The following is a 21,768-nucleotide window of genomic DNA, read 5'->3' on the forward strand; positions in this document are numbered from 1 at the left end:
TAATATTATAAATATTTGTCTTGGGTCAGGCGTTGCAGCCACGCCCAAGACTCTTGGGTATACCTTTGCAAAAAGACCTAATACTTTTAGATCTTAATTTTTTTTGATATTTTTTATGCAAAAACCATTGACCCGCGGCATCGCGCGGGTCATGTAACTAGTTAATTTCTATAAGAGATGCCTTTATGATGGATGATTTCTGCACAATTGTGTTGTTTCATTTACATTTTCATTGAGTCACTTTCTACATGCAACCATTGATTTATTTGATTTTTATCTTGAGAGAATATATGACCTGAGTGCATTTGAGTAGTTAAGGCCAAATGATGAGTTTGGGATCAGCTGGTGACCTGAGTGCCATTCGTACCGTTCCACCACTGTTTACCTGTAGTAACCCCATTCAGCTCTTCTGCTTCTATTCCTCATAGCTCAGTTTGTTACAACACTTTTAGTCACTTATGTACTCGGATAGCAACCATGATTATTGATCTGAATGTTGTGTGCTCTAGCCTTTTCAATTGTTAAGACATCTTAATAGAAAGCTTCTCCATATGGTTGCACATTTTGACCTAAACACTGTAGATTTTTCTTTAACCATTTATACTAGGTTCTTTGTCTGCTCGGCTTCTTAGATTAGTTCAAGTAATCCTCACTTGACTTCTTGCATCATTCCTATAACAACCCGTGACATCTCGCAAGTAATTTACCTAGTCTATTAGATTGTGTTAAGTATTCTCTCTTAGAGTTGTGTTCCCAATCTGCTAGACGATATGGCATAATCAGTAGCAGTTTCTTGACCTTCTGCCATGGTCACTTTATCGTTTGAATGATGTACTCAGATAATTATGCACCTTAATGCTTTGAAATGGGGACAAGCCACTTTTATCCCACTAAACAGGTAAGGATAAAGTATCCGTGTGTAACTTATCTATATGGTTTTGATGTGGTACCTTTATTAAAAAAGTTGAAGTTTCTCCCAATTTTACCCCAGTATTTGCATAGGATAGTCCACCATGCTTGATCTAATTGAAATAGTATTGATCTAGTAGAAACATTGATTCAAGTTTTGCTGTTCATAATTTGTATACAAGTCTCCTCGTGTAACTTATCTATCCACATGGTTCTGATGTGGTCCCTTTATTAAAAAAGTTGAAGTTTTCTCCCAATTTTTCCCCACGACTAGCGCAGGTTAGTTCTCCACCGTGCTTGTTCTAACTGAAATAGGAGATCCAACAAAAACATTGGTTCGAGTCGAGTTGTTAATAATTTGTATGTTGGTCTACACAAGTGAAAACTGAGTAATTACTTCTGCTATTTTGTTCCAGATGGTCATTTCTCAACATGTTTTGTTAATTGATTGTTGATGTTTTCATTAGCTTGGTGTGCAAATTTGGGTTGAAAGTTTTTGGCATGAGAAGCTTTGTAGTGATTGCTTTTGGAATCCAAGAATGGATAGTTGTGAGAGTTTTTATTTGATAATTGTGGTTGAGTGGTACCAACAATAAAAGTACGTTATAAAGTACCTGCATATACGTTTCTGGTGTGCACCCCCAACCACAATGCTACTAGGAAATTTATATGATCTGCGAAGCAAAACACTTTTTACTTGATGTGATATTTGTAAGTAACTTAAATTATTTGACTGGCATGTTCTTGAATGCTAGTGGAGCATTGTTTATACCCAAGGACTTGTCTATAAATGTGTGTGCTTTTTGAAAATTTGCATGAGCTAAATTGCTGATGAAGTTGATATGACTCCTGTAATGGTCTGCATGCATATATCGTTGATTATTCTTCTTATTCTCCTAAGTATTTACCTAAGCTGTAATCTGTTGAGATTTGGATGTGTCCACAAACTAATGGTTTGGACTGCATAACTGTGGATGGTTAGGATAAAAATCTTATATGTTATTTTTTACATGATGATTCTTATACATGTTTATGATGCCTTAACAAGTTACTAATGATCAGGTGATTAAGTAAGGAAGAAAGTTGATATGACGGGGGGTTTTTATGACTATCGATGCTCAAAGTTGAAGTTTATGGACATGAGTAATTACTTGTGTTATTTTGTTCTAGAAGGTTATTTCTCTACGTGTTTTGTTAATTGATTGCTGATGTTTTCATTAGCTTGGTGTGCAAATTTGGGTTGAAAGTTTTTGGTGTGAGAAGCTCTGTAGTTATTGCTTTTGGAATCCAAGGATGGATAGTTCTGAGAAAAAGTTTTAATTTGATAATTTTGGTTGATTGGTACCAACAATAAATGTAAGCTATAAAGTACCTGCATGTACGCTTCTGGTGTCCACCCCAACCACAATGCTACTAGGAAATTTATATGATTTGCGAAGTAAAACACTTTTTCTTTGATATGATATTTGTATGTAACTTAAATTATTTGACCGACATGTTCTTGAGGTAAGAACATGTTTATGATGCCTTATACATGATGATCCTTCTACATGTTTATGATGCCTTAACAAGTTACTAATGATCAGGTGATTAAGTAAGGAAGAAAGTCGTTATGACGGGGGGGCTTTTATGATTATCGATGCTCAAAGTTGAAGTTTATGAACATAATTATGTAGAACAAATCACATTGAGGTAAGAAATCTCATGATTGTGCAGTTTCCATCACAGACTAAAATGAGAAAACAGAGAGCTAGAGACTAATTTCACAACTAATCTGAAATAACAAAAACAAAATTTGGAAGCCCTAATATCCTTTGCTAAATCTGAGATGTTACATGGTTCTTAATTGTAGGGGAAGGAACTAAATGATGTTAACTCATTGGCTGAAGTCATAACACTAACTCTAAAGTGTGCTTTGAGTTGTTTTTAGAAACTTGATTTTAATATTTCACTATAAAAATATTTTTTTGACTAGCTGTTCTTCCAGGTGTTTCTGACAGGATGGATAGACTCAATGCTGAAGTCACAACACAACTCTGAACTGTGAATATGCTTTATTGTTTCTTTATGTGATAAATGACTAGTCTAAGCTTCAGTTTTTTGTTCTTGTCTTTTAATGTATTATTAAACTATTATGGCTTGTAATCAATGTTTTAAATTAATTTATCCTGTCTGATTTTCCAGCCGTTATCCTTGCTGAAATCCTAGAAGATGATGTTTTGGTCTTCCCCCACATGTACTCGATACTTACTGAGATAGGTCATGTTTACATGGTTCCACTTAAGCATTCATCTTTTCAAAAATGACATGCTCTGTTTTATTGGAACTTATAGGTATAAGAGGAGTTTGAAAGAGTTGCATAAAATGCTTCATTGGTGCAATGAGCATTTCAACAGTTCAGCCATGTAAACAAGGAGGCACTAGATCAACATGTAAATCTCACTAGGAAACAGGAGGAACTTCAGACACGGCAAGCTGAACTTGAGGCAAGTGACAAGGTACTACGGTACTGGATTTTAATGGTTAAATGTCTTCTGTTGTACTTATTGTTTTTAATGTGAGATTATGATTTATGTATCTTTACTTCAACGATAAACATAAGCCATAAAAAAATAGACTGAGCTTGAGCCTGATGTGAAAGACGTGCTAGAGAGAATTTCAGAACATATCCAAGCCAAGGTATCAAACTGTAGCAAAGAGAAAAATGCTAATTATTTTTTGGGGATAAAAAATGTTGAATGCTTTTATTTAACATGTGCTTTGCTTTCAGGATGATGCTATGCTAAAATGTAAGGTATCTCCTCAACTAAAATTTTCTACATATTACTACCTAAGCTATAATTTCAGCTGAAAGGGCCTCACTTTAGGTTTTTGTCCTCTACTGTCAATAAACTAATTTATACAGCTAACATGGTCGGTAATAATAAAACACAGTCTAGTAGATGGAGAATTTGCAAATAAGTAATTAAAACATCATTATTTAAGAATTATTTGTGTATTTTGTTACTTAAATTAATATGTTAGGGGATTTTATACCTTCTTTGATTTGACCTAGTGGAGGATTTGGGGGACCTGAATGGACACACATAGTCGAGTGAAATTTGATTTTTTGCAATTTATACAGGTTTCCTTACTCTTGTGGATATGAACTCTTCTACTTTCGTCGTAGATTCAAGGAAGCTTTTGTGGATTTCTAGGTTTTCTTTCCTTCACTTGTTGTTGGGTGATTTTTCGTTTTAGTCCAAGGAACCGGAACCATCTTGTTATGAGAAATAATTGATTTTTATTTTCCACATTAACTGGACACTTCGATGATAAGTTTTTTACCTTTTCCAGATGTTGTACTAGCTACAAATGTTCGGGATTTATTCAAGGTCTATAGCAGTAACTAGTAGATGCCCACCATTATACTAAAAACAAGACCCCTTTGAAAATTTCTAGTTTTATGATGAGCTGTCTTCAAGGTTTATGTGTAAATGTATGGATTAATTGAAATTAGATAAGTATGTTTTGCTACTTGGTATGAGTATGCAATTGAACTTCTTAACTCTATTGTTGCAAGTCCTCGTGCCTCTCTTGCCATTTCCTTTATATTCTGATTTTTTGATTTTAAATAAGTCATCTACTTCAGGAAGAAAATTATAGGCTGAATGCAGACTTCAAAGAGCGAAATGCCTACGTTGAGAGCTGCAGAGCTGAAATCGTTATTTTCTAGTCTCATGAAGGATTCAATAGTCATAAAGCATAGAGAAACAAGCTACAAGAAGCATGTATCCTTTTCTCTTTCTATTTTGGTCAGGCTTATTGAAAGGGCATAGTTTGACTAGACTTTTCTGCTTTTGTAGATCATGGTGAAAAAGAAAAGTGAACTTATTGTTGAATTTGATAAGCTAAGACCACAAGTGTTCTTATTCCTCTGTCGTTGGGTCCTATTTATAGGAAAAATCTCTTGTAGATGTCACTAATCAAATAGTGAGCTTAAAGCCACTGTGACCACGAAACAAGGTGAGGTGGGCACAGAGCTCATTGATCACTTAACACCACAGGAAAAACATGAACTATCCCAGCTGAACTAAGAAATAAAAGATCTTAAAGAGGAGCTTATTAAATTTAGAACAGATCGCATCGAGGTAAGATATCTCAACCTTGTGAGAAGCAACTGTACTTATCCTTAACAGGTATTTGTTCTGTTTCACATGAAGCTTTTGTGGCCTTCCAAGCTACTTCCATATTTATGATCTGCTTTCTGATAGGCCTCTTGCTTGCTGTCATGCATGCCTATATGCTAATGGGTGTATGGTAATACATTGCCCCAAAAGTTTCTGTATATTTGTTGCTAATTGAGGTGGGTGACTTTTTGGAAGAAAATAGTTTATTATCGTTTATTATTGCCACTTGTTGCACTAGAGGTGATAGATTGATGTTGCACTGATGTGTCTTGGCCTCAAACCCTAGAAAAATAATATTACTTGTCACTGAAAAATGAGTAAATAAAAAGAAACGAATTATTCCTCATGCTTTTACAATGTCTATCTGCTATTTGTGATTTATTAAGATACATTTTGAGTATTAACATTAGTTTTTGTTACTATGAAGGCAAAGGTGATGGTACAAATGCAGAATCTGGAGCACATGAAGAAGATTTTCTCATCCAGGATGAGATTTCTAAATCTTGTCTAGTGAACGTGTAGCGTGTAAGTCATTCTTTATGGAGATGCTGCATTTTGCAAGTATTGCAAAAGTTGCAAGTGCTCCATTATACATGCATCCCTTGTTATTGAATTGTTGATTATCTGTAGGAGGAAGAGACAATTTTGCATGAGAGAGACGGCTATAAACTGGAAGAGGGACGTCTTATACGTGAATTGAAAAGGATACGAGATGAGGATGATTCAAGTTTTAATAATTTTCAGATTTTAAATCATCAATATGCCCTTTTAAACCTTCTTGGGCAAGGAGGATTTAGTAAGGTTTACAAGGTCCGAACTTCGGCAAGTAGTTTCAATTGATAATAGAAAGTAGTTTCATTTGATAATAGAAACACTAACCTTTGCTTGTTTGATGAAAATTCTTATATACCATGACAAGAGTATAGATCATTCTGTTGCCAATATTGACAATTGTAAAAGCACATCCTTTTGCAGTGATTTGAAGTGAGAAATTTCCGGCAGGCTTATGATTTGGTCGAGCATAGGTATGTTCCATGTAAGCTACATGGTTTGAATATCTATGAGATTGAGGTAGTTTCTCAATGTCACCGTTTTAAGTTTGTATTCTAATGATTGTTGTTATTCAACAGGAAGGTGCAGGGCATCATGTTTTATCTGCTTTTGTTGAGATTGTGTTGATAATTCCGACAATCACATCCCGGTAATACTTCATAACCTACTTCTTTTTCTTTTCTGAGGTATGGAGTGTAAATAATGGTCCACATCTTATTACGAAAGAAGAAGGATCCTGAATTTTATATTTGTTTTTTTCTTCTTCTAACATATAAGCTTATCTTTATCTTTACAAAGCTTCTCCCACAATGCTCCAGAATTTCTTTTGAATTAGTTGTTCTATCATGAGGCATAATTTTATTTTAGTTCAGAAAGTCAAACTTTGGCCACCATTGATTGGGATAACAATCTAGGATTCTGCCACTATCCTTCCATCCATGCCTGTTATATTTTCCTAGATCTTTTCCGTGCTTTCCTAGGCTGCTAATAAGGCTGTTACATGTTTTGCTGGCAATGATAGTTTGTTTTTAGACTTTTTATGTCTCTTTATACTGTGACTGTGCGATGCTCTTATTAGCATTTCTTTAATGGGTGCTGGTAAGGATTATGAACATTAGTTTTATCAATAGTGATGCACATCTGTAAACACCCAAAGGAAAATATATATATATATATATATATATATATATATATATATATATATATAAATATATATTTAGAGAGAGAGGGATGATGATGGATGCAGTTTTCGCTGCTGATGCAGAAATCGGCAGCGACGCAGTTCCGCTGCCGATTCTGGATCGGCAGCGACGCAGTTCCGCTGCCGATTCTGGATCGGCAGCGACGCAGTTCCGCTGCCGATTCTGGATCGGCAGCGACACAGTTTTTGCTGCCGATGCAGAAATCGGCAGCGACACAGTTTCGGCAGCGACACAGTTTTTGCTGCCGATGCAGAAATCGGCAGCGACACAGTTTCGGCAGCGACACAGTTTTTGCTGCCGATGCAGAAATCGGCAGCGATGCAGTTTTTGCTGCCGATGCAGAAATCGGCAGCGATGCAGTTTTCGCTACCGATTTCTCAATGAACAGTGACGCAGAGCTGGGAGGGAGGGGTAAAACTGGTTTTAGATAAACCAAACAAGGATAAGGACACACCTAAACCAACCCCCAAACAACCCATTTCATTGGATGGGTAGTATAAATACAAAGAGGGGAGAGAGAATGACCCATCTCCTTCCAAATTCAGCAGCTGCATGCCGTTCTTCCCTTCCCCTTTCACAACAGAAACGTAAATCAGACCAGTAGAGATTACTTTGTGAACTTGTGAGGGAGAGATGAGACCTTGAGAGAGGAGTGGGCAGCTGCATAGAGGAGAGGCAAAGGAGAGCCGGAAAAAAAAAAAAAGAAGAAGGAGAACCAGCAGCTGAATAGTGTCAAACCTTCCTCAAACTTAGTTAAATTCAGAAGGTATGGGTCATGAAACTCTCTTCCTCTCCCCCGTAAGATCAAAAAACGAAAATAAAGAAGAAGAAAAAAAAAAAACCCTAAGAAAAGAATTGATCTAAGACCTAAGCCAGCTGTGAAGGAAGCTGAAATTAACCAAGAGAACAAGCAAACAAAAGTGAAATAAAGTCAATTTCAGAACATCTAACAAATCATGGTAGAGGGTCGGCTTTAACTAGGGGGAATTAATGTGTTCTGCTGTGATGATTGTTGCTGGAATTAATGTGTTCTGCTGTGATGTTGTTGCTGGAATTAATGTGTTCTGCTGTGATGTTATTGCTGGAATTAATGTGTTCTGCTGTGATGATTGTTGCTGGAATTAATGTGTTCTGCTGTGATGTTTGTTGCTGGAATTAAGGTGTTCTACTGTGATGATTGTGCTGAAATTGATGCTCCCGATTATGGGTTGCGCAGCGAAATTCTGTTTCGCTGCCGCAACTGAACCTGCTGCAGCGAATTAATATTCGCTGCCGAGTTGTGTGTTGCGCAGCGAAATTCTGTTTCGCTGCCGCAGCTGAACCTCCTGCAGCGAAGTGATATCCGCTGCCGAGTTGTGCGTTGTGCAGCGAAACTGTGGCGCCAACAGCGGTGCAGTTCTTGCTGCCGAACTGGCAGCCCGCAGCGAACCAGTTCTCGTTGCCGAATTGGGCAGCCCGCAGCGAACCGGTTCTCGCTGCCGATTCCTACAATAAGCCTCCTAGGCAGGAATGACTTAAATGCTAATAACAATTTCATGATATGATGGTGTAAAATAGGGAACACTTTAATGTGAACATGTGAACTATTGAAATAAGTGTGATGATGAATGTGATTCAAAAATAAAATAAATACAACTGTGCTGATTTGTGACCATTGATGTCTCAGGTGGTGCAGTCGGGATTGGACCATCATCAAGACAGGAACGACCCACAGGTGGAACAGGTAGGTGACTTGCACCTTTCTTTTTCATACGTTGATCCTTAGAACATTTTAACTTGAGTACTACCATATTGTTAGAACCGATATTAAATTGTCGAACGCTTAATTGTTGATAAAAGAGTGATTAGCTTCGGCTAATGGCATCCAAACGGATGGCCGGGACAAAGAGTGATTAGCTTCGGCTAATGGCATCCGAATGGATGGCCGGGACAAAAGAGTGATTAGCTTCGGCTAATGGCATCCGAACGGATGGCCGGGACAAAAGAGTGATTAGCTTCGGCTAATGGCATCCGAACGGATGGCGGGGACAAAAGAGTGATTAGCTTTGGCTAATGGCGTCCGAATGGATGGCCGGGTTAAAAAGGGATGATTTCGAACTTGTGTATCTATATGTACTACTAATTGTTACATCAAATACATGAAGAAATTATAAATGTTAATGCTTATTTAATTGCTAGGCCGTTAGTTACCAATATTATTATTATTATTAAGTATTTGTTTTCTCTTAAATGTTTTGTACTGCTGCAGGGACGTCACACCAACAAGATGTCTAGGATACCCGATACATGGGAACCTACTTTTGCAAAGAATTAAGTAGATGCATTCGAACTCACAATGTATTTTGTAGGGATCAATGTTCTGAATGTATAACTTTTATTAGACCCTTTTTGTTTAAAATTTTGTGATGGCTATTAGTAGTATAAGAATGCAAACTCATGTCCATGTATATATATTTTTAATATGAATTTCAAATCATGCAACACTAATATTATGTGTTTGTGTAAGATTCGCTTTTGAATGAACTGTTGATTGTATGGGTTGTATTTTGATGATGTAAGGATTCAAGTTCTTTGATTACCGGCACCAGGTGTATTAAATATATAAAAAAAAAAAAAAATTACTATTGTTGGGCTTAGAAATCCGAGTTGTTACAGTTGGTATCAGAGCCCTTGGTATGGATCCTGAGGATCATTAATAAATGTGTTGTTGCGATGAATTTCAGGATGGTACGCACCCGACAAGGGACACAAACTGAGCCACCCTCCTTAGAAAGGAGGGGCATGAACCGAGGTGCCCAAGGTTGGCAAGACGAAGATCTAGATGATACGGCATCTCATGCTCCGATAATACCGCCCGAAACCTTGCAGGGGGAAGATACGATGGCAGGAGAAGGCCCGAGGCCTCATCAGACAGAGGGAACACCCTCAGTCGCAATGGAGTAGCGAGAAAGACCAGAAGCACAGCCATCTACTGTTCCAACTAGTGTGCCCCCACAATATGTAGATGCAGGACTCCTTGTACAAATAGTTAAAGCAGTGATGGAAGGCATGGCTAATTCAGCAGCACAAACAACCCCTACCACTCAGAATCCACCAGCAGCCCCTACGACCAGCATGACCATGGATAATGTGGTACCACTGGTGCGACTAGTCAAGAGTATGAGGGAAATGGGCTGTGAACCGTATATGGGGGAACAAGATGCAGAGATAGCTGGAAGATGGATCAGGAAGGTAGAAAAGACAATGATTCAAATAAGCATACCCGAGGGTTTGAGGGTAAATTGTGCATCCCAGTTACTATCTGATAGGGCCATGACATGGTGGGAAACAGTTCAGCTGAGGCGTGCGACTGAGACCCTAACTTGGAGTGATTTCAAGACAGAGTTTGAGAATCAGTTTTATTCCAAGTATCATCGCAAGGTGAAAGAACAAGAGTTCTTGGCATTAAGACAGGGTGATATGTCAGTATTGGAGTACGAAAGGAGATTCCATGACCTCTCATTGTTCGCCCCACATTATGTGCCGACAGAGGAACATATGATTGAAAAGTTGAGAGATGGTTTACGACAGGATTTGAGACAAGGATTGATCGCCTTGCGATTTAAATCGGTGAGGGAGTTGATTGAGGCTGCACAAGCTCTGGAGGCATGTATTGGAGAAAGCCAAGGGGGGTATCAGAGTATAAGCAAAAAGAGAGATGGGGACTATTTCAGCGGCAGACCACTGCACCCGAAGAAAGGAAAAAGTGGAGTGTTTGAGCAGCACGGAAAGAAGGGGAGTTTGATATTACCGCCTCACCAACAGTCAAGTGGGAGAATGATGGCGGGACAGTCTCACTTGAGGGCAAACTCTTCAACTGGGACCGGTGACCGCAGGGGAGTTGACTATCCTTTTTGTGAAAAATGTGGACAAAAACACCCTGGGGACTGCTCAGTTTCCCCTGGGCGATGCTTTGTGTGCAGAGGAGAGGGTCATAGGTGGAGGAACTGCCAGTATCTTAGCCAAGGGTGTCATTACTGTGGTGGGAAAGGTCATTACAAGAGGGACTGCCCCAAAAGGAACACCGGACAAGTACAGAGCTATAGACAGCCCAGTCAGAGCCACCAGCAGTCAGTCACCGTTAATAGGCCAGTGAGATCTTCTCAATCAGGGGCAAACTCCAGTCGAGGGAAGCCGAGGGCACAAAATGATCGGACCCCAGGGAGGGTCTTCCACCTGACACAGGAGGAGGCCAAGGCTGCATCGGATGTGGTGGCAGGTACACTACTGTTGAATGATTTTAATATGCATGTATTGTTTGATCCGGGTGCCTCCCACTCGTTCATTGCTAAGAGAAGTATCACTAAATTGAGAAAGGAAGTAGAAATAGTAGAGAAGGGGTTTGTAATTGGAACTCCAATGGGAAACATGGTTGAAACAAATATTGTATATGTGGATGTGGGGGTTAGTTTATCCGGGTATGAAACAGAAGTAGACTTGATTCCCTTAGAGCTGCATGATTTTGACATAATACTAGGCATGGATTGGTTGAGTAAATACAAGGCACTAATAGACTGTTATGCTAAAACTGTTACTTTCCAAACACCTAAGGGCGAGAAAATGACTTTTGAAGGAGAGAGATTTCCCAAACTGAATGCTCTAATATCGGTGGTAACAGCCCAAAAACTGTTAAGAAAGGGATGTATGGGATACCTCGCATACATCTTAAACTCTGATGATGAAGGTCCACGATTGAAGGATATTCTTGTGGTGAAGGATTTCCCAGATGTGTTTCCAGAAGAACTACCAGGACTACCCCCGGAGCGAGAGGTAGAGGTGTCTATAGACACTTTTCCTGGAGTCCCACCCATAGCCCAACAACCGTATCGGATGGCTCCAGCAGAACTGAACGAGTTAAAGACTCAATTACAGGAATTATTAGACAAGGGGTTCATACGACCCAGTAATTCTCCTTGGGGAGCACCGGTCCTATTTGTAAGAAAGAAAGATGGAACCCATAGGCTTTGTATTGACTATCGACAGTTGAACAAAATAACAATGAAAAACAAGTATCCGTTACCTCGGATAGATGATTTGTTCGACCAATTAAAGGGAGCGAGGGCATTCTCGAAGATAGATCTGAGATCAGGGTACTATCAGATGAAGATTAAAGAAGCGGATGTAGCAAAGACCGCATTTAGAACTCGTTACGGACACTATGAATTTTTGGTGTTACCATTCGGGTTGACGAACGCCCCAGCTCTCTTCATGGATTTGATGAATCGGGTTTTCCAACCATACCTGGATAAGTTTGTGGTGGTATTCATTGATGATATACTGGTGTACTCGAATTCTTTCAAGGAACACGAAGAACACTTGAGACAAACCTTACAAACCTTGAGAGATCACCAGTTATATGCAAAATTGAGTAAATGTGAATTTTGGCTGAAAAGGGTGACGTTTTTGGGACATGTCATTTCAGCTGAAGGTGTTTTTGTCGACCCTCAAAAAGTCGAAGCAGTCTTGAAATGGGAAAGACCGACTTCAGTCACTGAAATACGTAGTTTCCTGGGACTTGCAGGATACTATCGGAGATTTATCGAAGGTTTTTCCCTGATTGCAACCCCTTTGACCCAGCTAACTAGGAAGGATAAGAAGTGGGTGTGGTCGGAAGAATGTGAGGCTAGCTTCCAAGAATTGAAGAGGAGGCTCACCACTGCTCCAGTCTTAACTCTCCCCTCAGGGACTGAGGGTTTTGTGGTATATAGTGATGCCTCGGGGAAGGGATTGGGGTGTGTTCTGATGCAACATGGGAAGGTGATCGCCTATGCATCAAGGCAACTAAAGACTCATGAGGTGAACTACCCGGTGCACGACCTGGAGTTGGCAGCTGTAGTTTTTGCCTTGAGGATATGGAGACACTATTTGTATGGGTCTCGAACCCAAATTTTTACTGATCATAAGAGCCTGAAGTATCTGATGTCGCAAAAGGAGTTGAACATGCGGCAAAGAAGGTGGATAGAGCTCATTAAGGATTATGATTGCACCATAGAATACCACCCGGGGAAAGCAAATGTGGTGGCAGATGCCCTCAGTCGCAAAAATAAAGCCTCCTTGGGAAGCTTAACAGTAGGAAAGGAGCGACAATTGGCAGAATTAAAAGAGTTGGGTGCAGATTTGGGAATTGATGCAAGAGGTGGGTTAGTAGCCCAATTATTGGTGCGACCAACGTATCGAGAACAGATACTACATGCCCAATTCCATGACAAGGTGGGATCCAAGATTAGGAAGAATGTGGAGGCCGGGGTAGAAATGAAATTCCGAGTAGCGGAGGATGGATCCTTGATGATGGGACAACGGTTGTATGTGCCTGATGACGAAACAGTCAAACGTATGGTTCTGCAAGAAGCACATGAGTCCAAATTCTCCATACATCCTGGCAGCACTAAAATGTACCGAGACCTGAAACACCTATATTGGTGGCCTAATATGAAAAGGGAAATAGCTGAGTATGTGTCAAAGTGTGGGATATGTCAACAAGTCAAGGTTGAACACCAAAGGCCTGCGGGACCATTACAGCCATTACAAATTCCAGAATGGAAGTGGGAGATGATCACCATGGATTTCGTGTCAGGATTTCCCAAGGGGAGAAAAGGAAATGATGCGATATGGGTCATTGTAGATCGGTTGACGAAATCCGCACTATTCTTGCCTGTAAAGATGACCGACTCGGTGGACAAGCTTGCCAAGATCTACATAAATAAGGTGGTACGACTTCATGGGATTCCGGTGTCCATTGTATCGGATCGAGATCCTAGGTTCACCTCTCGACTTTGGCCGAGCATACAACATGCCTTGGGAACAAGATTGGACATGAGCACTGCGTTTCACCCCCAAACGGATGGCCAATCGGAAAGAGTCATTCAAGTCTTGGAAGACCTATTACGGGCATGTGTGCTAGCATTTGGAGGAAACTGGGAGGAACACATGGCATTGGTGGAGTTCACTTATAACAATAGTCACCAAGCCACAATAGGGATGGCCCCATATGAAGCTTTGTATGGTAGGAGGTGTAGAACTCCTTTATGTTGGGAAGAAATTGGGGACCGGAAGTTATATGGCGCAGAGTTAGTTCAAGTCACCACGGAGAAAGTGAGAATTATCAGGGATCGTATCAAAGCCGCACAGGATAGACAGAAGAAGTATGCCGATGTGAGGAGAAGACCTCTCGAGTTCAGTACGGGGGACCAGGTGTTCCTGAAGGTAGCCCCATGGAAGAACTTGTTACGATTTGGATTGAAAGGGAAGTTAACTCCCCGATTCATTGGACCCTTCAAAATCTTACAACGAGTTGGACCAGTAGCCTACAAGGTGGAATTGCCCCCACAGTTAGCCAGGGTCCATGATGTGTTCCATGTCTCCTTGTTAAGGAAGGCTAACGTAGACCCCGCCCGAGTTCTACCCCAGGTCCCAGTAGAGGTCAAGGAAGACTTAACATTGGAATTGAGGCCCATACGGATACTAGATCAAGAAGTGAAGGAGTTGCGGAGCAAAAAGATCCCCATTGTTAGAATCTTATGGCGAAATGCTCAAGTAGAAGAGGAAACTTGGGAGAGGGAGGCTGAGATGAGAAAAAAGTACCCCACTTTATTTGATCTACCAGGTATGGAGTGTGAAAACTTCTTAAATTTCGAGGACGAAATTCATATTTAGGAGGGGAGAATGTAAACACCCAAAGGAATATATATATATATATATATATATATATATATATATATATATATATATATATATATATATATATATATATATAGAGAGAGAGAGGGATGATGATGGATGCAGTTTTCGCTGCTGATGCAGAAATCGGCAGCGACGCAGTTCCGCTGCCGATTCTGGATCGGCAGCGACGCAGTTCCGCTGCCGATGCAGAAATCGGCAGCGACACAGTTTCGGCAGCGACACAGTTTTTGCTGCCGATGCAGAAATCGACAGCGACACAGTTTCAGCAGCGACACAGTTTTTGCTGCCGATGCAGAAATCGGCAGCGATGCAGTTTTCGCTGCCGATTTCTCAATGAACAGTGACGCAGAGCTGGGAGGGAGGGGTAAAACTGGTTTTAGATAAACCAAACAAGGATAAGGACACACCTAAACCAACCCCCAAACAACCCATTTCATTGGATGGGTAGTATAAATACAAAGAGGGGAGAGAGAATGACCCATCTCCTTCCAAATTCAGCAGCTGCATGCCGTTCTTCCCTTCCCCTTTCACAACAGAAACGTAAATCAGACCAGTAGAGATTACTTTGTGAACTTGTGAGGGAGAGATGAGACCTTGAGAGAGGAGTGGGCAGCTGCATAGAGGAGAGGCAAAGGAGAGCCAGAAAAAAAAAAAAAAGAAGAAGGAGAACCAGCAGCTGAATAGTGTCAAACCTTCCTCAAACTTAGTTAAATTCAGAAGGTATGGGTCATGAAACTCTCTTCCTCTCCCCCGTAAGATCAAAAAACGAAAATAAAGAAGAAGAAAAAAAAAACCCTAAGAAAAGAATTGATCTAAGACCTAAGCCAGCTGTGAAGGAAGCTGAAATTAACCAAGAGAACAAGCAAACAAAAGTGAAATAAAGTCAATTTCAGAACATCTAACAAATCATGGTAGAGGGCCGGCTTTAACTAGGGGGAATTAATGTGTTCTGCTGTGATGATTGTTGCTGGAATTAATGTGTTCTGCTGTGATGTTGTTGCTGGAATTAATGTGTTCTGCTGTGATGATTGTTGCTGGAATTAATGTGTTCTGCTGTGATGATTGTTGCTGGAATTAATGTGTTCTGCTGTGATGATTGTTGCTGGAATTAATGTGATGTTGTTGCTGGAATTAATGTGTTCTGCTGTGATGTTTGTTGCTGGAATTAAGGTGTTCTACTGTGATGATTGTGCTGAAATTGATGCTCCCGATTGTGTGTTGCGCAGCGAAATTCTGTTTCGCTACTGCAACTGAACCTGCTGCAGCGAATTAATATTCGCTGCCTAGTTGTGTGTTGCGCAGCGAAATTCTGTTTCGCTGCCGCACCTGAACCTGCTGCAGCGAATTAATATTCGCTGCCGAGTTGTGTGTTGCGCAGCGAAATTCTGTTTCGCTGCCGCAACTGAACCTGCTGCAGCGAATTAATATTCGCTGCCGAGTTGTGTGTTGCGCAGCGAAATTCTGTTTCGCTGCCGCAACTGAACCTGCTGCAGCGAATTAATATCCGCTGCCGAGTTGTGCGTTGTGCAGCGAAACTGTGGCGCCAACAGCGGTGCAGTTCTTGCTGCCGAACTGGCAGCCCGCAGCGAACCAGTTCTCGCTGCCGAATTGGGCAGCCCGCAGCGAACCGGTTCTCGCTGCCGATTCCTACAATAAGCCTCCTAGGCAGGAATGACTTAAATGCTAATAACAATTTCATGATATGATGGTGTAAAATAGGGAACACTTTAATGTGAACATGTGAACTATTGAAATAAGTGTGATGATGAATGTGATTCAAAAATAAAATAAATACAACTGTGCTGATTTGTGACCATTGATGTCTCAGGTGGTGCAGTCGGGATTGGACCATCATCAAGACAGGAACGACCCACAGGTGGAACAGGTAGGTGACTTGCACCTTTCTTTTTCATACGTTGATCCTTAGAACATTTTAACTTGAGTACTACCATATTGTTAGAACCGATATTAAATTGTCGAACGCTTAATTGTTGATAAAAGAGTGATTAGCTTCGGCTAATGGCATCCAAACGGATGGCCGGGACAAAAGAGTGATTAGCTTCAGCTAATGGCATCCGAACGGATGGCCGGGACAAAAGAGTGATTAGCTTCGGCTAATGGCATCCGAACGGATGGCGGGGACAAAAGAGTGATTAGCTTTGGCTAATGGCGTCCGAATGGATGGCCGGGTTAAAAAGGGATGATTTCGCTGCCGATTGTGGATCGGCAGCGACGCAGTTCCGCTGCCGATTCTGGATCGGCAGCGACACAGTATTCGCTGCCGATACAGAAATCGGCAGCGACCTAGTTTCCGCTGCCGATACAGAAATCGGCAGCGACGCAGTTTCCGCTGCCGATTGTGGATCGGCAGCGATGCAGTCTTCGCTGTCGATACAGAATTCGGCAGCGACCCAGTTTCGCTGCCGATTCCTTGATCGGCAGCGATGTAGTTTCGGCTGCTGATTTTAGGATTGGCAGTGACGCAGCTATTGCTATGGAATCCGGATGGATAGCCGGGACAAATAAACGACTAGTTTCGGCGAATGGCATTTGAAAACTTGTGTATCTATATGTACTACTAATTGTTACATCAAATACATGAAGAAATTATAAATGTTAATGCTTATTTAATTGCTAGGCCGTTAGTTACCAATATTATTATTATTATTAAGTATTTGTTTTCTCTTAAATGTTTTGTACTGCTGCAGGGACGTCACACCAACAAGATGTCTAGGATACCCGATACATGGGAACCTACTTTTGCAAAGAATTAAGTAGATGCATTCGAACTCACAATGTATTTTGTAGGGATCAATGTACTGAATGTATAACTTTTATTAGACCCTTTTTGTTTAAAATTTTGTGATGGCTATTAGTAGTATAAGAATGCAAACTCATGTCCATGTATATATATTTTTAATATGAATTTCAAATCATGCAACACTAATATTATGTGTTTGTGTAAGATTCGCTTTTGAATGAACTGTTGATTGTATGGGTTGTATTTTGATGATGTAAGGATTCAAGTTCTTTGATTACCGGCACCAGGTGTATTAAATATATATATAAAAAAAAAATTACTATTGTTGGGCTTAGAAATCCGAGTTGTTACAACATCATTCACATATTTGCCCTTTATGCCCATGTGTTGTGTTAACAAATGCTGCTGCCCATAATTTTTTCCCAGATCTTTTTCGTGCTTTCCTAGGCTGCCAATAAGGCTGTTACGTGTTTTGCTAGCAATGATAGTTTGTTTTTAAATTTTGATGTCTCTCTACATACTGTGACTGTGCAATACCTTTATTAGCGTTTCTGTAATGGATGCTGGTAAGGATTATGAGCATTATTCAATCAGGATAAAATTGTTGCTGCTGCAACTTGACTACACCTACTGGAGAAAGCTGCCAATCTGCTGCAACTCTTTCTTTCTTCTTTTTCTGTTTTTATTTTTTTTTCTGGTTTTTTTTCTTTTTCTTTTTTTTTCGTTTTCTATGTCTTTATGGTTTTTTATTTTTTGCTTTTTTCTGTGTTTTTTTCTTTGAATGAAATTTTTTTGTTTAATTTAGCTTGTTAATGTTAATTTTTTTATTTAGTTATCATATTTTTTAATAGTTCTTGCAATTTGTTACTGCCTACCTCACCTTTTGTTTTTATTTGTTAAATCATTGATCATATTAGATATATGACAATGTTACTTTTTAAGAACTCTTTCTTTTTTAAGTCTTGAAACAAACCTTTTTGCATGTACACTCGCATCTCTATGCCTTTCATCTTTTTTTCTTTACGTTCCTGATATTTTTTTTGTGTAGTTCTTTTTATGCCTTTTTTTCACATTATAATTGTCTTTTAATGCAAACTTAGTTGATTCACAATTTAAAAAGTTTCTCATGGCATCGCACGGGTAGCATAAATTTTATTCTATTATATATTATGGGCCGAATGGTTGTGGGTGTAAATCTTAGGCCATTATAAATTACAAAATAAACTAAAACTTATGGACATTTTTTACAAGAATCTAAAGTGTCATCTTTTTCTTAAAAAAATCAATCATCAAACTTTTTTCTCTTCAACTCGATCCTTTTGTGGTCAAATTGAAAGCCAGTTGCTTCTAATTTTTTAAGCAAGGGTAAAGCTGAAAGACAAGATACCAAACTAAAAAACAATAGAGAAACAAAGTGGTCGCTTCAAAATTAACCCATAAAGTTGACCTTAATCCTCTAACTTCACAACTTACCCATTTTCAGTTCATTTAGTTTTTCAAAAATTCTCATTTTATTAAAAACTTCATTTCTCTTTTTTTTTTCAATCTCTATTTTGAGCTACGAGTGAGAAAGTTATTAGATTTTGATCGTAGAGAGAGAAAATTGGTTAACACCGATTCAAACTACTAAAGTTGTCGATCTTGGTGTAAATAGATTATATTTGATGAGAAAAGTTCTAATAGAGTTCTACTTCATCTTCAAATTGCTTGAGAGAGTAGATCTACCATAAAAAAGGTTTTGAGTTTCAAATTGATTTTTTTCATCTTTGGACCTTTTTAGGTTATTTAAAGGCATAAATGGGTTTATTTAGGTTTTTAGGATGTTGCATACGTGAAAAATGGTTTAAAAAATAATTTTTAAGTGAAACACATCCTTGCTCGAACTTTCCAATAACCCTTTGCCCCTTAAAAAATAATAGTATTGAAGGCCCAAACATGTGGGCCTAACTTGGTAGGCCTGTACACCTAAGCTTTTTTTATTAAGGCTTAGACGTGCATGCTAGGCCACCTAGGCATGCACGTCTAAGCCCTTTTTTATACTTTGTTTTTTTCTTGATTTAATTTCACTTTTCAATGTTGGTTATTTATTTATTTATTTTGTTTTGCTTTTTATGAAGTTAAAATAGTCTCATATAAATGTCATGCTATTTTATTAGGGCTTGGTTTTATGAATATTTATTTTTGTTGTTGTTTTTGCTAGTTGTCCAACTGCCTTTGGACTTACCAAGTGAATTAAATCACATCGGGTTAATCCTCGTTTAGTTTAAATATTTTTCTATTAAAAAATACGTTAGCAACGTCTATCCATTTTTTGAACTAAAAAAAATGATTTGGCATGTGCTATGCTACCGGGACAACAATCTAAACACCACTGGAGTCTAACAACAAGGTTAATATGCTTATATATGCTATCTCCAACTAAAACTAAAGGGTGTGGGAAAAACACTGTTCCCCCGTACCCATAAAACATTATGGATTATAATAGTAATCCAAAGTGTTTTGTCGTTTTTTTTTAATGTTTTGGCCCTTTTTCTTGTTATTGATTTTTTTTATTTTTAATTTAGTCCTTATATTTTATGTTTATTAGGATTTAAAGTTGATAATTTATTTTAATTTAGCTTTTATTTAGTTATCACAGTATTGAAAAATATCCCAGCATTAAGCTGGTACTCAATTTTGTAAGATATTATTTGAATTCTTTATTTTTCTAAATATTAAGAGTCAAGTAACTAGAATTGAAGAATAGGAAAACGTTGAGATCTGAAAGGGAGAAATGAATAATTTAGTCATGCAAACTGAGGCAATGAGAAAGAAAAAAGAGAAAGAGAAAGAAAAGAAAAATAGGTTGTCGAAGCCATACATGATTTCCTATTGCCACATGCACCACCTTATAGGGAAGAGGACATCTCAACGATTTCAACGTCATCAAAGACACCACCAATTAAAGCACAAAGGACAACCTAAACGCTGCCTAAAGGTGACAAGTTTTTCTAACGTATACTTTCCTCCTTTCTCTCAATTAGTCCCTTAATTTTTTAAATCTTTTTGATATAATCATAGATTTTTTTTTTCAAGTTTGTTACTTTCCCTTATTCTTTCAGTTTAATCCTTTGTGAGCTTATTGTGGGCTCAAGTTCAACCATAATAAGTTATTGTGAGCTCAAGTTTCATCTATATATGAATGGGTAATCTAGCTAACCCAACTTCGTCATCAATAATAGAATTTTTTTATGGGCTCAAGTTCAACCATAATAATTTACTTGAAACTCTAATGAGGCTACCAGGTTTCCCTTTGTAGTCTAATATATGAGAGTAAATTTCTCATTTAGTTGAGAATTGGTTTGCAAGCTTTAAGATCCTAGTCCCTTTAATGTCACCTTCCTCTTTTTAATCTTAGGATAAGGGTCCAAGTGTGTTCAACTTAGAAATTTTTTTTATATAGATTGTAGGTGTGTTCAAAGGGGGTACAATTCAAAAACATGCTCAAGACTAAGAAATGGTACAAAAAAGGTACAAGATATCAAAAGATTGAGAATGAATTTCTAAAAACAAGAAAAACATGGGATTAACCTTAATTCCTTAAAGGTATCTTATATTATTAGACATGTTATTATAAAGCATGCTCTAGTTAAGGAGTTATTGATACTTCAAGTACAAAATGATGATATAAAACCTTGATAAAAATGTACTTTTAAGTAATAAATCAAGAATCCTTGACATTGGCATACCCAAGGACCTCCCAAGGTAACATAGAACATTGATTAACTATTTCGGTCCAAAAATAGTTAATGACATCAACGGTCATGTTAGTGTCGGCATTTTTATGAATATTATTAGTTGACCACAAGATGGGCAACTAAGACACCAATGGAGGTCATTAGTGTCGGTAGTAGTCTTTCTAACGTGGGGAGAAGTAGTTAAAGGAAATAAATTGGATAATCCTCAAAAGGGGTTGGTGGTGGTATATTGAATTGCATATGACTTAAGTAGGTAGATGTGCTGTATAAATTTTCTTCCATGAATTGTTTGTATTTTAGTTATTTTTAATTATATGGAAAATTTATGTTTTGCAGGTCCCTTCCATTCTTGTCAGGAGTAGAATTTAGGTTCCTTCTCCCTTTTTGTATAAGTTAGGAACTTGGGGATTTTTCATGTAATTTTATTATGCAGTAAACATGTAACCTGAATAGAATAATATACTCCTTATATTATTTTGTTTTTGGAATATTAATGTATTAATCTATGCTTGGGAAATTATAGTGTACTAGCTTATGTTCAAAATGCTAAACTGTGTTGTGCTTGTATATGAAATTTCAGTGCTTGGATGGTTCTCTTAATTACTAACTTATGTATGTGATATGAGATGGAGATTGAGAATGAAGATTTGTCCTGAGTATATTCTCGAATGAATTAAATGATTGATTTATACCAATTATAGATGTTATTATGGGTGGGA

General features: G+C 38.6%; 2 long non-coding RNA genes across 2 annotated transcripts; both read left to right on the forward strand.

The window, feature by feature from the left end:
* The first annotated feature begins 5,270 nt into the window (after positions 1-5,270).
* Positions 5,271-5,781, forward strand: LOC133670705 (uncharacterized). Its single transcript, XR_009834141.1, has 2 exons — positions 5,271-5,603; positions 5,709-5,781. It is a non-coding gene; the product is annotated as an uncharacterized LOC133670705 (long non-coding RNA).
* A 13,361-nt stretch (positions 5,782-19,142) lies between these two features.
* LOC133670707 (uncharacterized) lies at positions 19,143-21,566 on the forward strand. Its single transcript, XR_009834142.1, has 2 exons — positions 19,143-20,289; positions 21,386-21,566. It is a non-coding gene; the product is annotated as an uncharacterized LOC133670707 (long non-coding RNA).
* The last annotated feature ends 202 nt before the right edge of the window (positions 21,567-21,768 follow it).

Source organism: Populus nigra, chromosome 13 (genome assembly GCF_951802175.1).
Source record: "Populus nigra chromosome 13, ddPopNigr1.1, whole genome shotgun sequence".
Lineage (NCBI taxonomy): Eukaryota > Viridiplantae > Streptophyta > Magnoliopsida > Malpighiales > Salicaceae > Populus > Populus nigra.